Source organism: Thalassophryne amazonica, unplaced genomic scaffold (genome assembly GCF_902500255.1).
Source record: "Thalassophryne amazonica unplaced genomic scaffold, fThaAma1.1, whole genome shotgun sequence".
Classification (NCBI taxonomy): domain Eukaryota; kingdom Metazoa; phylum Chordata; class Actinopteri; order Batrachoidiformes; family Batrachoididae; genus Thalassophryne; species Thalassophryne amazonica.
In genome coordinates this window covers 131,813-146,859 of record NW_022986301.1, presented here as the reverse complement: position 1 = coordinate 146,859, position 15,047 = coordinate 131,813, and the positions used below count along the sequence as shown (strand labels likewise).

The following is a 15,047-nucleotide window of genomic DNA, read 5'->3' as shown; positions in this document are numbered from 1 at the left end:
ACTTAATGAGTGACAAACAGTACTCTTCATCAATCTGGCTCCAACTTTCTCTGATTGCTGTTGCCAGATCAGCTTTGCAGGTTGGAGCCTTGTCATAGACCATTTTCTTCAACTTCCACCAAAGATTTTCAATTGGATTAAGATCCGGACTATTTGCAGGCCATGACATTGACCCTATGTGTCTTTTTGCAAGGAATGTTTTCACAGTTTTTGCTCTATGGCAAGATGCATTATCATCTTGAAAAATGATATCATCCCCAAACATCCTTTCAATTGATGGGATAAGAAAAGTGTCCAAAATATCAACGTAAACGTGTAGAACGTTCTCCAGATTTTCTGAATCTTCTGATTATATTATGGACTGTAGATCATGGAATCCCTAAATTCCTTGCAACATAAATCTCATTGGAATGGCACCAAACAAAAGTTCCAGCATCATCACCTTGCCCAATGCAGATTCGAGATTCATCACTGAATATGACGTTCATCCAGTCATCCACAGTCCATAGGACAACAGTGTTTTAGCACTGTTGTCCTGTGCTGCTCCACAGCCTGTCCAGTGGATTTTTATTTTTATTTTTATTTTTTTTTGGCGCTGTTGTCGTGCGTTACCTGTGCTGCTCCACAGCCTGTCCAGTGGATTTTTATTTAGCGCTGTTGTCGTGCGTTACCTGTGCTGCTCCACAGCCTGTCTAGTGGATTTTTATTTTGTTTTAGCACTGTTGTCGTGCGTTGCCTGTGCTGCTCCACAGCCTGTCCAGTGGATTTTTATTTTTATTTTATTTTTTAGCACTGTTGTTGTGCGTTACCTGTGCTGCTCCACAGCCTGTCTAGTGGATTTTTATTTTGTTTTAGCACTGTTGTCGTGCGTTACCTGTGCTGCTCCACAGCCTGTCCAGTGGATTTTGATTTAGCACTGTTGTCGTGCGTTACCTGTGCTGCTCCACAGCCTGTCCAGTGGATTTTTATTTTGTTTTAGCACTGTTGTCGTGCGTTGCCTGTGCTGCTCCACAGCCTGTCCAGTGGATTTTTATTTTTATTTTATTTTTTAGCACTGTTGTCGCGCGTTACCTGTGCTGCTCCACAGCCTGTCTAGTGGATTTTTATTTTGTTTTAGCACTGTTGTCGTGCGTTGCCTGTGCTGCTCCACAGCCTGTCCTGTGGATTTTTATTTTTATTTTATTTTATTTTTTAGCACTGTTGTTGTGCGTTACCTGTGCTGCTCCACAGCCTGTCTAGTGGATTTTTATTTTATTTTAGCACTGTTGTCGTGCGTTACCTGTGCTGCTCCACAGCCTGTCTAGTGTCGGATTCCCTGTTTGGGAATCCGCTAGCTTAGCGTAGCTACTAGCTCTTAGCCGTTTTAGCATGGCGGCTTCTCCCGTCTCTCCCGTACTTTTCTGCTCTGGGTGTGAAATGTTTAGTTATTCCTCGGCCTCTTTTAGCAGTAACGGTACTTGTAATAAGTGCAGCTTATTCGTAGCTTTGGAGGCCAGGCTGGGCGAATTGGAGGCTCGGCTCCGCACCGTGGAAAATTCTACAGCTAGCCAGGCCTCTGTAGTCGGTGCGGACCAAGGTAGCTTAGCCGCCGTTAGTTCCCCCCTGGCAGACCCCGTGCAGTCGGGAAGGCAGGCTGACTGGGTGACTGTGAGGAGGAAGCGTAGCCCTAAACAGAAGCCCCGTGTACACCGTCAACCCGTTCACATCTCTAACCGTTTTTCCCCACTCGACGATACACTCGCCGAGGATCAAACTCTGGTTATTGGCGACTCTGTTTTGAGAAATGTGAAGTTAGCGACACCAGCAACCATTGTCAATTGTCTTCCGGGGGCCAGAGCAGGCGACATCGAAGGACATTTGAAATTGCTGGCTAAGGCTAAGCGTAAATTTGGTAAGATTGTAATTCACGTCGGCAGTAATGACACTCGGTTACGCCAATCGGAGGTCACTAAAATTAACATTGAATCGGTGTGTAACTTTGCAAAAACAATGTCGGACTCTGTTGTTTTCTCTGGGCCCCTCCCCAATCAGACCGGGAGTGACATGTTTAGCCGCATGTTCTCCTTGAATTGCTGGCTGTCTGAGTGGTGTCCAAAAAATGAGGTGGGCTTCATTGATAATTGGCAAAGCTTCTGGGGAAAACCTGGTCTTGTTAGGAGAGACGGCATCCATCCCACTTTAGAGGGAGCAGCTCTCATTTCTAGAAATCTGGCCAATTTTTTTTTGGGATCCTCCAAACTGTGACTGTCTAGCGTTGGGACCAGGAGGCAGAGCTGTGGTCTTATACACCTCTCTGCAGCTTCTCTCCCCCTGCCATCCCCCTATTACCCCATCCCCGTAGAGACGGTGCCTGCTCCCAGACCACCAATAACTAGCAAAAATCTATTTAAGCATAAAAATTCAAAAAGAAAAAATAATATAGCACCTTCAATTGCACCACAGACTAAAACAGTTAAATGTGGTCTATTAAACATTAGGTCTCTTTCTTCTAAGTCCCTGTTGGTAAATGATATAATAATTGATCAACGTATTGATTTATTCTGCCTAACAGAAACTTGGTTACAGCAGGATGAATATGTTAGTTTAAATGAGTCAACACCCCCGAGTCACACTAACTGTCAGAATGCTCGTAGCACGGGCCGGGGCGGAGGATTAGCAGCAATCTTCCATTCCAGCTTATTAATTAATCAAAAACCTAGACAGAGCTTTAATTCATTTGAAAGCTTGTCTCTTAGTCTTGTCCATCCAAATTGGAAGTCCCAAAAACCAGTTTTGTTATTATCTATCATCCACCTGGTCGTTACTGTGAGTTTCTCTGTGAATTTTCAGACCTTTTGTCTGACTTAGTGCTTAGCTCAGATAAGATAATTATAGTGGGCGATTTTAACATCCACACAGATGCTGAGAATGACAGCCTCAACACTGCATTTAATCTATTATTAGACTCTATCGGCTTTGCTCAAAAAGTAAATGAGTCCACCCACCACTTTAATCATATTTTAGATCTTGTTCTGACTTATGGTATGGAAATAGAAGACTTAACAGTATTCCCTGAAAACTCCCTGTTTAGATGCAGACTAACGAGCAGATCTGATATGATGCAGGTGTTAGTTTTGGGGATGAAAATGTACAGGGTGATTCCATAATTTCTTCCTCAGAATTGAGTGAGTCCATATTTTTTTCCCTCTGCTTGGTCTAAAAAAGTAACCGTTACTGACTGCCACAAATTTTTTTCCTCATTTCTTATGTTTGTTAAAGCCAGAAAGTTGCCATTTGAAATGACTTTAGTTTTGTGTCATGTCTGTGATCTGCTTTTTTTTCTACAAAATTAAACAACTGAATGAACATCCTCCGAGGCTGGTGATTCCATAATTTTTGCCAGGGGTTGTATATATTAGGGGGGGGGGGGGGGCGGGGGAAATCAATCCTAATTTCGATAATATCGATACCAACGCTGGTATTGATATTGAACGATCATCGTGTAAAAAGATCGATACTCAATTTTTTTTTTTTCCTCCCGCAAGCACTGACTGCTTCACACGCAGATTCATCAAAGTCTACTCTCTGTAAGAGCAGCGCTGCGCTGTGTCATACAACACTGAGTAGCGCGCCCTTTTATTGTGGTTTGTCAGCCCTCTACCTCAGGAGATTTTGTTTTAAGTTGTGTTGAGGGATATTTTTAAAACAAAAATGTTGATTGTCATAATAAAGTATTTTGTTGTCACGTACAATGTTTATCCTAGGTCTTTTGGATCCTTTGGATCTATGAAGCTTAAGTATGAAAAAGTATCGGTATCGGCGATACTGGGCCTGTATTTACTTGGTAGCAGATCAATACCAAAATTGCCAAACAGATTCATACAGAAATAGAGCTGTCTGGGAGCTCATTCGGCCATCTTGGATTATGTAGTTTGCGCAACCACTCAACATACATCACGTTGCCTTCCCTTCTATTGGCAATTGTCATGTCACATTGCTCAGCATTTGCATAAAAGAGACTTCTCATCTATTTTGAGCCCACCTACCTGTCAGCACAGTAACCACTCCTCTCTTGTCTAAAATGCCCACACTGAATGAAGATAAATGGCAGCTAGCTGGTCGTTTTGTCTCTGTCTTGTAGCTAATGTAAACAATGCTGTCAGACTGCCCTCTGCTGGACAACCTATGTAATGGCAACATTTCTAGTAGCCAAAGTGTTTTCTACATTGTTTATTCAGTACAATAAAAATACTCATATCGGTAGAAATAATGCCGATACTGATAAATTTGTGAACGGCTCATATCAGCCAATATGATATAACGGTTGTGCCCTAGACCTATGCTGCTGATATTTGAATGAACTAAACTGAAACACTACATAGCAGTGCATCAAACAACACATCACTGTTCCATTTACAATGGGAAACTGAAGGCACAATGTATGTCTGGGAAGTCAGGGCAGCAATTCAATTTATTTCTTTTGTATAGCACCAAATCACAACAAAGTTGCCTCAAGGAGCTTCACACAAGTAAGGTCTAACCTTACCAACCCCTAGAGCAAGCACACAGGCGACAGTGGTAAGGAAAAACACCCTCTGATGATTTGAGGAAGAAACTTCAAACAGACCAGACTCAAAGGGGTGAACTTGGGCCATGCTATCGACACAATTGACAAAACGAATATACAGGAAATTTTGGGCATCTATGCCGGTGCACAGGACAGGAGGCTTGCAGAAGAAGACACCACCCCCATCTCTGGATGGAGCCACACCTCAAAAAGAGGGAAAAAACAGAATCAGGCATCAGAAAAACAACAAGTACCGTATAATTTGTCAGCATTAAGCAACATGAAAAACAGAAGAAATACTAAGGTGATCGCTGGCCACTAGCCCTAAGCCTCAAAGAATCACATTACAACAAGCTGAAAAAGAAAAGAACAGGACACTCAATATAATGCACAAAACAGATCAAATAACAATGATGTGATTATGATTTAAAGAGATTCATTTTTGGAAACTACAAATATGGCATCATTTCATCCCTTCAGCTTCCAGGCTAATGAAAATACAGGACACTTGTCACGAGAGATGAGCTGTGCAATAGTCTGGCACCACCAATGCCATGACTTTGGTGGAAATGATGTCTGTGTTGGACTAAAAGAAGAGCCAAGAGCCAGACAAAAACCACTCACTCTGTTGACCAAATAGATGCCTCGTCCTCTTGAAGATGCTACTGGTTTAATTATCCATGAACCCTTTTCCTTTGCAAAACAATCTACGACAGAAAAGGGGAGGCAAAATTCAAAAAGATATACCAATTTGCATTCATTTATAATGCACGTGTACAGGATTGGCAGTGACTGCAAATATCTCATAAACAGGGGTCTGTTTAGTTTAAAAGCATCAGGTGGGGGGGGGGGGGGGTGTCTTACTACGGAATTCCTTGTACTCGGAAGGATGCACAAAGATCTGAGGAATGATATCGAAGTTTTTGAAGCCATGAGCCTTCTGCATTCGCTGGATGTTTTTGTAGAGTCGGTCTTTTCGTGTCACTTCGTATGACCTGGAAATGAGCACAGGAAAGTGTAGATGATACAACGCATCCAGAAAGTAGAGAAGCTTGAATCTTCGACTGGACTGGGTTGCTTGACGTGAGGACGTTTCGCTTCAAATCACAGAAGCTTCCTCAGCTAAAATTCTTGCTCTGGTAGTCTGACTTCTGTCTTGACTCTTGTAGAGAAGAATAAACCAGAAGCCAACAAAAGCTGGAGTTTTTAACCTAACCAGACCCCACCTACTGAGAGACTGACTGCTATAGGCTAGTGACTAAACAATAGCTCTAATTAGCACCTATTGTGCGCTAGTTAGCACTCTCCTAATGACAGGACGGAAGCCCTTTACCTTTGCCATGGAATCATTTAAAATCCAAAACATTATGCAAGTTTAAAATCATGTTACACTGAATGAGGTCTGTATAGCTTCCAGTTACCAACAGTCGTATCACATTCTGATGTATATCACATATGGAAACTTAATTAGCTTGAATCTAAAAAGCAGATCTGACTCTGCCACTATCCAGGAGAAATACAGCTTGTCCTTTTGAAATTATCGAAAGAAAAACATACCCTACTTATTGCAAAATTGCATTACATTATTTTATATATTTTTTAAGTCCTACAGTTCATTTGGAATAAGAATTTACATGGCCTTTTAGCCTCTAAGGAGACAGATGTTTGCAATAAAGACTTATTAAAGTTTGGTGATGCTAAGGCTGTGGTTGACACTAGTCTGGCTTTGATGATGGGTTACAAGAAGTCAAGAGCCACTGAAATTAAATTTTAAGAAGCGAATGAATTGTAACTGCTTAGAAAGAGTAACACTGAGGACTGTGTACACTCGTGAAACTGGATTAATGCAATGATGTCATTTTCTTTTTCTCAGGGTTTGACATCGACAGCATCAGCCAAGCCAAAAATTACAGACATACAGTTCCTTATTCTACACAACACAGAGGAACATAAACAGCATGTGTTGCTTTAAAAAAAGAATAATTGTTGAGGGTTTTGTTTTTTTAAGGATTTAAGACTAATCTGTTACATTTGCATGAGTGGAAAGTATTACCTCATGGAATCCGTGATTGGTCAGAATTCTTCATACCAAGCAGCTCTGTGTGTGCACAATCTTGAAGGCCATGTGGTACTGCTCTGTGCAAATGAAACACTGGGCTTTAATTACATGTATAGTAATCATAATAATGAATTAGTATTACTAAACTAACTGTAAATTATGATCAAATTTGCACAGCGCTATAAAATTGTAGCATACCTCCAAGACAGCAGATAGTCATTTTTTGAAATGATGGCTTCAGGAAAAAAACAGAAAAACCAGGATTGTCTTGCTTTGGCCACACCAGACAATACAAGGATGGTCCCTGAAAGACAAACAATGAGATGAGATCAGATAAGACTTTTGTAAGAAAACATCCTTCCACATGTTCATAATCAGAGAGCTAAAAAGTAGCCAAAAACAATCAGGAGAAATAAACAGCACACACAGGGGAAAAAAAAAAAAAAAAAATCACAGTAAATGAGTACTTGCAACACGTGACCACGGGTCATGTGACCTGCTCAAGCGCGACGTGTGTCGGCCATGTTAGCGGTGACTCGAATGCGGTAAATAAGTCTTCAACGTGTGATCAATCTTCAACGATCGGCGATGACAACACATAGTTTAACACTCTCCAGTGATGTTAGTCATCTGCAAGGTGAATATCGGGACAGGTACATCGAGAAACTTCGTCAGGGAGGCCTGGAAAACGATGTTTACCTTTTGCTGAGCGGTTTGTTTACTGACGTCATCAAGTGCAGCGCTGCGTGTCTTCCCAACCTCACACCGCACGATCTGTATCATTATGTGATTAACAATGTCTCAAGATACACTGGACAAGATCTGAAGGCCTACAAGAGTCTGGATGCCTGTCAGTACTTCGTGTCAGGATGGGTGACTAGCCTCAATCAGTGGATTCTACCAGCAGTTTCAGGTCGTCATCTCATCACAGTTTATTTACAAATTCATGAGAATTCAGTAAGGTATATCTGTTTATATGTTATATGTATATACATATATATTATTATATACATATGTTATATGTATATATGTTTCACTTTGATAAATTGATGTTTGTTAAGTACTTGTTACATAGCTGTACATCTCAATGTGGTTATATTTGCTGCAATTAGCATGACCTAATCCCATTCCTAATTCCTGACCTAACACCATAATTTTACATACAGGTCATCATGATCATGGGATAGGTACTATAAACTAAACTCTTGTCATGCTTATTTTAATTATTTATTTTAAAATAAACTTTGAACAAAACATTTCACCAAATATGATAATATTTTTAGAGCATGATCTGTATGAAAATGAAGCAAAATACTGTTTTAAGTTTTAAAAAATACAATAAATATTTACAGAATGTACTTGTTAAACATTTTATTACTAAAACAGTTTACAACTATTCATTTATTTCTATTTTCTTATGTACTTTGTTATCCATAAAAAAGTGGAACACATAAATTACACTAACATCAAGAATATGAAATAGGACACATACATGTACATGTGAGTTTTGGTTTTAAGTATATCTTATTGTTAAATCTGCAGGCTGTGAAGATCGAACAGGAGACGAGGCAACAGGCAAAGTCAAAGTTATGGTTTTCCCTCAGAGCAGGAAGGATCACCGCTTCACGGTTCAAGGATGCGGCACGAACCGACCCAGCAAACCCATCAAAGAGTTTGGTCAGGTTGATCTGTTACCCTGACAGTTTCAAGTTTTCAACAGCTGCCACACGGTATGTAATACTGCTATGCAGTACTGATGTGAAATTTATAACATTATGTATCATTGTTACTGAAAATATATTAAGTTCAGACATAAGCAATTTTTAAAGTATAAATGTTCAAACAGGCCTAATTGGATTTGTACATTCTTTTTAATAAACAGAATCCTGGCAAATATGGTAAGAAAAGTGCAAATGCTTTGAACAGCATTTGGTGTCAGTCTTAATGCAAAGCACAGGCTTTTAGAAAATATGGTGCTTTATACATACACAGTAAGTTTTGCATGGTGTTGTAGTCTTTATTTAGCTTAAGGTGTGATTTATTTTTTCATATGTGGTTTGCATTAAATGTGACCGTTTGTGCAATGCTTTATTGTCCCATTTGCAAAATTGGTCTCTATTTTGTTTACTTTCTTCTGTGTGCACTTTAGTATTACATTTTTAGTTTTCAGGTTTCATTTAAGCTTTTAGTTTTTTAAGTGTGGGTGTGTGATGAAACTGAACTAATATATGTCAGTGTGTGTTCCTTGCCTTTTGTGTTCTTCCTTATAATTTTGCATTAAATAATTTTTAAGTAAATTTATGCAAAATTGTTAAACATGCTTATAATTACTTTGGCAGGTATGGGTGTGAAAATGAAGACCGTGCCAGACAAGCGTATGCCACGTTCGCAAAAGCACAACACCTGGACTTCAAGGTCAGGGAATGCGGCTTGCACATTAACCCAGCCTTCCCATTTCTTGGGGCCTCTCCAGATGGCTTGGTGTCCTGTGCATGTTGTGGCGATGGACTGCTAGAAATCAAATGTCTTTTTGCAAGCAAGGATGCTGGCATCGTCACAGCTGCGCAGTCCAAAACCTTCTGCTTGAAGGGCACTGATGGAAGCTTGGAGCTCAGAAAAGACCAGTTATTATTATCAAGTGCAATCACAGCTATTTGTGATGGGCCGAGGATACTGCGACTTTGTGGTGTGGACAGAAAGTGCAGAATTCTGTATTGTTCGTGTTCAACCTGACTCTGCCTTTTTTTAATTCTGCACTTGAAAATGTCACATATTTTTACAAACTTGGCATTTTGCCTGAACTGTTAGGAAAGAAAATCACCTGTGCCCAAGTCACCAGCCATACAGTTGTGAACCAGGACAAGACTAGGTGTACATGGTGTTACTGCAAAGCAATTGTAAGAACACCAGACATGATATGTTGTCAGTCCAAGACCTGCACAATCAACCACTTTCATCTTAAGTGTTTAGGACTAAAAACAGTGCCCAAGCGAAAGTGGTTGTGTACAGACTGTCAAATAATTGACAATGCAAAAAAGAAGTCACAAAAGTCATAACCAAATTTCTGTAATTACAAACAATGCATCGTGACTGTTGCTTTATGGCCCAGTCACACGGCACTTAACGAAGGGTGACGAAGCCCTGACGAAACAAGAAATCTGGACTTTCGTTGACTGTCGTTGGCATCGTTTAACCTTCGCGCAGCTTCGTTCCTGCAGCTGGAGCTTCGTCAGGATTTTTAAACTGTTGAAAAATTTGAACGACAGAAATGCACTGTATTCTAGTATGATAAATTACCTGTAGTTCACAAGATATTGTGTATAGGTCTGTATATATATTTTGTATACATTCTTTGAAAATTTTATTTGATTATTTGAGTTTACTACCTTAAAAAGAGAATACTAATGTACAGCTACTCAGCACTTATACATATTGAAGGGATATCATATTATTTTCTTAAGTCTTAACACCTATAAACTTTGAAAACTAACATAAGCATGATAATAATATGAACAATACATTAACTTTAAATCATTTCAGGAAGATTAACTGAAAGCTAATCAAATGGAACCACAGATGGACAAGTGTTTGTTAAAGCACAAGCTACACGAACAATCTTGTCGAGAGTAGTAAATTCCTCATTGTCTGTGTTATGCAGGAGTGTAATAGGTACAGGACCCTGCAGCATTGTGTACTTCTGTCGTGCAACTCCGATTACTCGCTCCACGTGAATCCGTACTGAAGCCAACTTTCTAGTGTCCTCAAGTTCAACTGCTCCTAATTGTTTCTTACCCCTTGTGAATGCAGGAATTTCCACTTGAGCACAATAAAGACCAACTTGATCTTGAATTGTAAATCCTCTGTCAGCTAGCACTAGGTCACCAGGTAACAGTCTATCCAAAATCCACTGTTTGCTGTAATATGCTGGTCTGTTGCTCTTCCTCTCCAACCCTTGGAGATAAATGAAATAACTCCTTGAGGTGTTATCCCAATCAGGTATTTCATAGTGTTATGTGACTTGTATTGTGAATAGGTCTGGGCTTTAGCTCTAAGATCTTTTGGTTTGTCAATGAAGATCTCAAAGCAATCTATGATGCTAATGCACTTGGAGAAATGTTTTCTGAAGCACAATGGCAAAGATGTCCTTATCTCATCACGACCAGGCCAGATTACACTAAGTGGAACCAAATGATCATTTAGTAGTGTGACAACATTTCCAAAGATCCTTGATACAGTAGATGTATGAATGCCAAACAAGTAACCAACAAACTGCATGGTCAAGTTCAACCGCAGTCTCATGCATGTCAGCAAAAACTGCTGAAAAGCAGACATGGATTGTGTATCTTTGAGGGATCCTTTGATGACACTGAAGACAGCTAGCAGAACTGCAAAGTTTGGTAAGCCAGTTAGGCATCTCACTTTGTCATCATTAGTTCTCAGTGTGGCTTCTGACACAATGTCACTTGAATCTAACTTTGCCTTGAGGTTTATGTGTTCTGTTCGCATGTTCTGACAGTCTGTTTCAGTGGCATTAATGTCAGCAACTGTTAGATCTGTCTGACATGATGCACTTACCTGCATTACATGATCAGTCTGAGAAGAGACACCAGCAACAAGGTCCTCACTGTCAGCCACAATGTGCAGATCATCATTTAATTCTGTGACATCCCCCTCCTCTAGATGGTGCTGTGGCTCCTCATTGGAAGCGCCTGAATTTGACTGTGCCAGAAGAGCTTGGACAGCATGATGTCTACCCTCTGTTTCTCTTTTTTCTTTTCAGGGACTGGCGCTGATGGAACTTCTTAAGACTGGCTCTTTTTTTCTGTGGTGACTTTACGTGGCTGAATATAGCAGGCACAAAATCTGGTGACAGAGGATAGTCACTCTTGGCACCTGAAATTATGTGTCATATAAAAATCACAGTTGGGTAATGAATGATGATCACAACTTACATACTAAAATAAACTAAGTTGTCTGTTGTGTGGGCCTAATAATTATGACAAAATGACAGTATAGCAACTGACATAAGCATTATAATTGATAAGTCATAATGTAATGATAAGCAGTGCTAAAATACACTGCATGTTCAAATGAAAAAGTTTCACTGGGATAAAAGTGTCAAAATTGTGTTTTTTTTTTTTTTTTAAGCTCAAATATTGTTAGACAAAACACCTGTGAATTTGTGATAATTCTTACCAGAAATTACGTGTTCACTGCACAAGCATGTGTACTGATTAGGCTGCCAATTCTATTTACTGCTGCTATCCACTGCTTTCTACGTTCAACATTACTTGGAAACCTGTACATCGATAAGTTAGGCTTCTGTCCTTGATAATTACTGCAACCAACTGCACAACAGTATGACGGCATGGTTATAAAAGTGCTGAGATCGCGTGTACTGCTGTTTATTTTGGAGTCACTGCCAAAATGGATAACGTCTTCGCGCACGCAAATCCGTGACGTCACGCACAGATCCTTAATAATGTCACAGAGATGCACTCTTAGATTAGGTTCACTATCCAAAATGTTAAGAAACTCTTAGATGAACTAAATGAGCCTACAAGGATATCTTACTTAATGATCAGAGAATGCATTCTAATACTCACTCACTCATCTTCAACCGCTTACTCCAATTAAGGGTCATGGGGGGGCTGGAGCCTATCTCAGCACTCACAGGGCGTGAGGTGGGGTACACCCTGGACAGGACGCCAGTCTGTCACAGGTCCACATAAAGACAAACAAACACATTCACACCTGAACACATAACTAAGGACAACTTAAAGTTTCCAATCCACCGAACTTGTATGTCTTTGGATGGGGGAGGACGCCGGAGCACCCGGAGGGAACCCACGCAAACACGGGAAGAACATGCAAACTCCACAAAGAAAGGCCACAGGTGGGAATCGGGACCATTACCTTCTTGCTGTGAGACAACAGTGCTAACCACCAAGCTGCCCTGCATTCTGATACTGTTTATTTCATCTGAGCAGAAAGAAGTGAACCACACACACAGTTTCAGGAGGCACAACACAGATGCAAAACCCACATTACGTGCTAACAAACACACTGTTAAACTGCTGAGACTATCTGATAGAACCAGACACAGCCTGCTTATCAGGAGCTAAAAATAAGATAAGATTACATGTTGAAGGAGAAGAACACAGTTGGACACGGCAGTCTTGATAAGGCATGCAAACGGCTGCTGCCCTGAGTTTTAGTATCCAGGTATGCCAACAAATATCTTTTCAACTACGATGGCTTGATGCACCCCACTGAATAAGGTCTGCTGGTAATATTTAAACTGCTGAGCAGCCCGCTGCTTGTTTTGACTACAAACCACCTTCAATTCAACCTTGGACAGAAGGCTAAATTATTGGCATCCTTTCCACAGGGTTGTGTGAAGTTGTGACCATCAGCCTAGTTCAAAAATAATGAAGCCAAAGTGTGACATAACCATCAAAATTTAAAAGTGGTCTTTTTTGTGAAATGTTATCATTTTAGGTATGGTTATATATCAGAGTTTCAATATTTCTATTGGTCTCGGTTCAGTCATTGCTAGAAATTATGAGTGCATATATACTATAATGTGCTAGAGCGTAATGCTTGCGACAACAGTTGGAGGTATCTTCTATAGTCTGCAGAAGCCTGAAACAAAGAAATTCTGTCCATTAGTTCCTGGTATTATTGAACAAGTAATATAATTATTCTATTGAAGCAGAGTAGGAGATATAGCTAAGGTTTTGACACAAATAAATCAAGGACTTGTTCTCAGCGTTGCACTTGCGACAGTTTTACCTTGCTTTAGAAACATAATGTTTTTTCCTAAGAAATTACATTTCTACCTTTACAAAAATGTATTACTGTGTGTTAGTATGAAGCACAAACAAACAAACTGGCAAAATACAAGGTTATTTCTTTAACATTCAACTTTAATTGATAATGCTAAATATCAATATCACACAAAATTGGTGAAAAAAAGTGCTATTTTTGGGGTAAATTTCGTGCATATCTCTGGAACCGTGCGGAATTTTTCCATGAAATTTTCAGTACCTGTCAAAGAGTCTATAGACAACTCACAGATAAATGTGGATAGTGCTAAATACAATAATGGCTTGTCCACGACAAATACAATGCAAATCAGCAGTTAGGCTTCATTATTTTTGAACTAGGCCCATCTTATTTAAATTTTATAATGCAACCACTGGGAAACAATCAGAAAATAGGGTCAAGAGGTCCCAAAGTCATTTGGACTGAAGGTCAAAAAAACTGAGTAGGTAGGTGGGATGTAGAATCAAGGAGAAACTTACTGAGCATTTTTCTGCTATTAGTTGAGGAGTGTGCAAAAAATATCAGAGATGAGAAGGGGGGAGATTTGTACAATTTGAGGAAGGGGGGTTGTTTTGTTTTTGTCTGTAGGCAGTCTCACAATGACTCTGAACAGTTTTTGGTCGCCCTTCTGGGGGCCTCAGTGATTCAATCAGAAGGTCAACTTACCACCACCAGACAGTGATCCAAAGAACTAAATTGCAGAATCATTAATTAAAAGGTTTTTGAGAATATCACTCGATGGTGATTTTTAACCCTCTTTTGGAGAGCCCTTAACATGATTCAAGGACAATCATATTTCTTGCCTGTAGGCAGCCTCCCAAAGAATCTTTATGCACAGTTAGAGAAAAAGTTCATTCATTCATTCCCTGAACCCACTTGTTCAAATTCAGGGTCACGGAGAGGCTGGAGTTTATCCCAGTGGACGTTGTGCGAGAGGAACATCACACACTGGATATGCGGACAGTCTATTGCAAGCCGAACACACAAATAGAAAAACATTTACACTCCCACTTACACTGTCGGTCTATTTAGAGTGACCAGTTCACCTGACCTGCATGTCTTTAGAAGTGAGACAGAGCCGACGCACCAGGAAGGAACTATGACAGTGTGATCAATAATGTTGATTGTGTAAATACGTCAATTTACATAGCATGCATCTGGCAATTCCTAGTTGAGGTCAGCTGTTTCCCGGTGCAGTTTTTAAGATGCTCTACAACTAGGAAGCCAGCTGCTCACAGGAGGCATCGGAAAAGCCCTACTGCTGACTTTAACGACAAGAGTTGAGCTGGAGGGCAGAAGATGTGTAGTAACTGGCCATCACTGCTGATCCATCAAATGGAAGTCTCTGTGGTTCAGGGTCAAAATGGCTGTGGAAAATTGATGCCACCTGATGACATCTGCTCTAAAAGCTAGTTATAAGTACCAGTAGGTGACTAAATATCTGTGTATTCAGATCTATTTAATAGTGGCTATAATATGAAAAATCTGTAGGGGATTGAGTCATTAATTTATCCATGTACTGGTTACAGGTTATATCTCTAGGCCTATCTAAAACATAGGATTATTTGGATTACACAAAATTCTTTCCTTTATTTTTAAAGATATGTTTGGTTC

The 15,047-nt window shown here is 40.0% G+C and overlaps 1 long non-coding RNA gene across 1 annotated transcript; it reads left to right on the top strand.

The window, feature by feature from the left end:
* Positions 1-7,153: 7,153 nt before the first annotated feature.
* On the top strand, positions 7,154-10,615 carry LOC117506016. Its single transcript, XR_004559333.1, has 3 exons — positions 7,154-7,567; positions 8,148-8,335; positions 8,945-10,615. It is a non-coding gene; the product is annotated as an uncharacterized LOC117506016 (long non-coding RNA).
* The last annotated feature ends 4,432 nt before the right edge of the window (positions 10,616-15,047 follow it).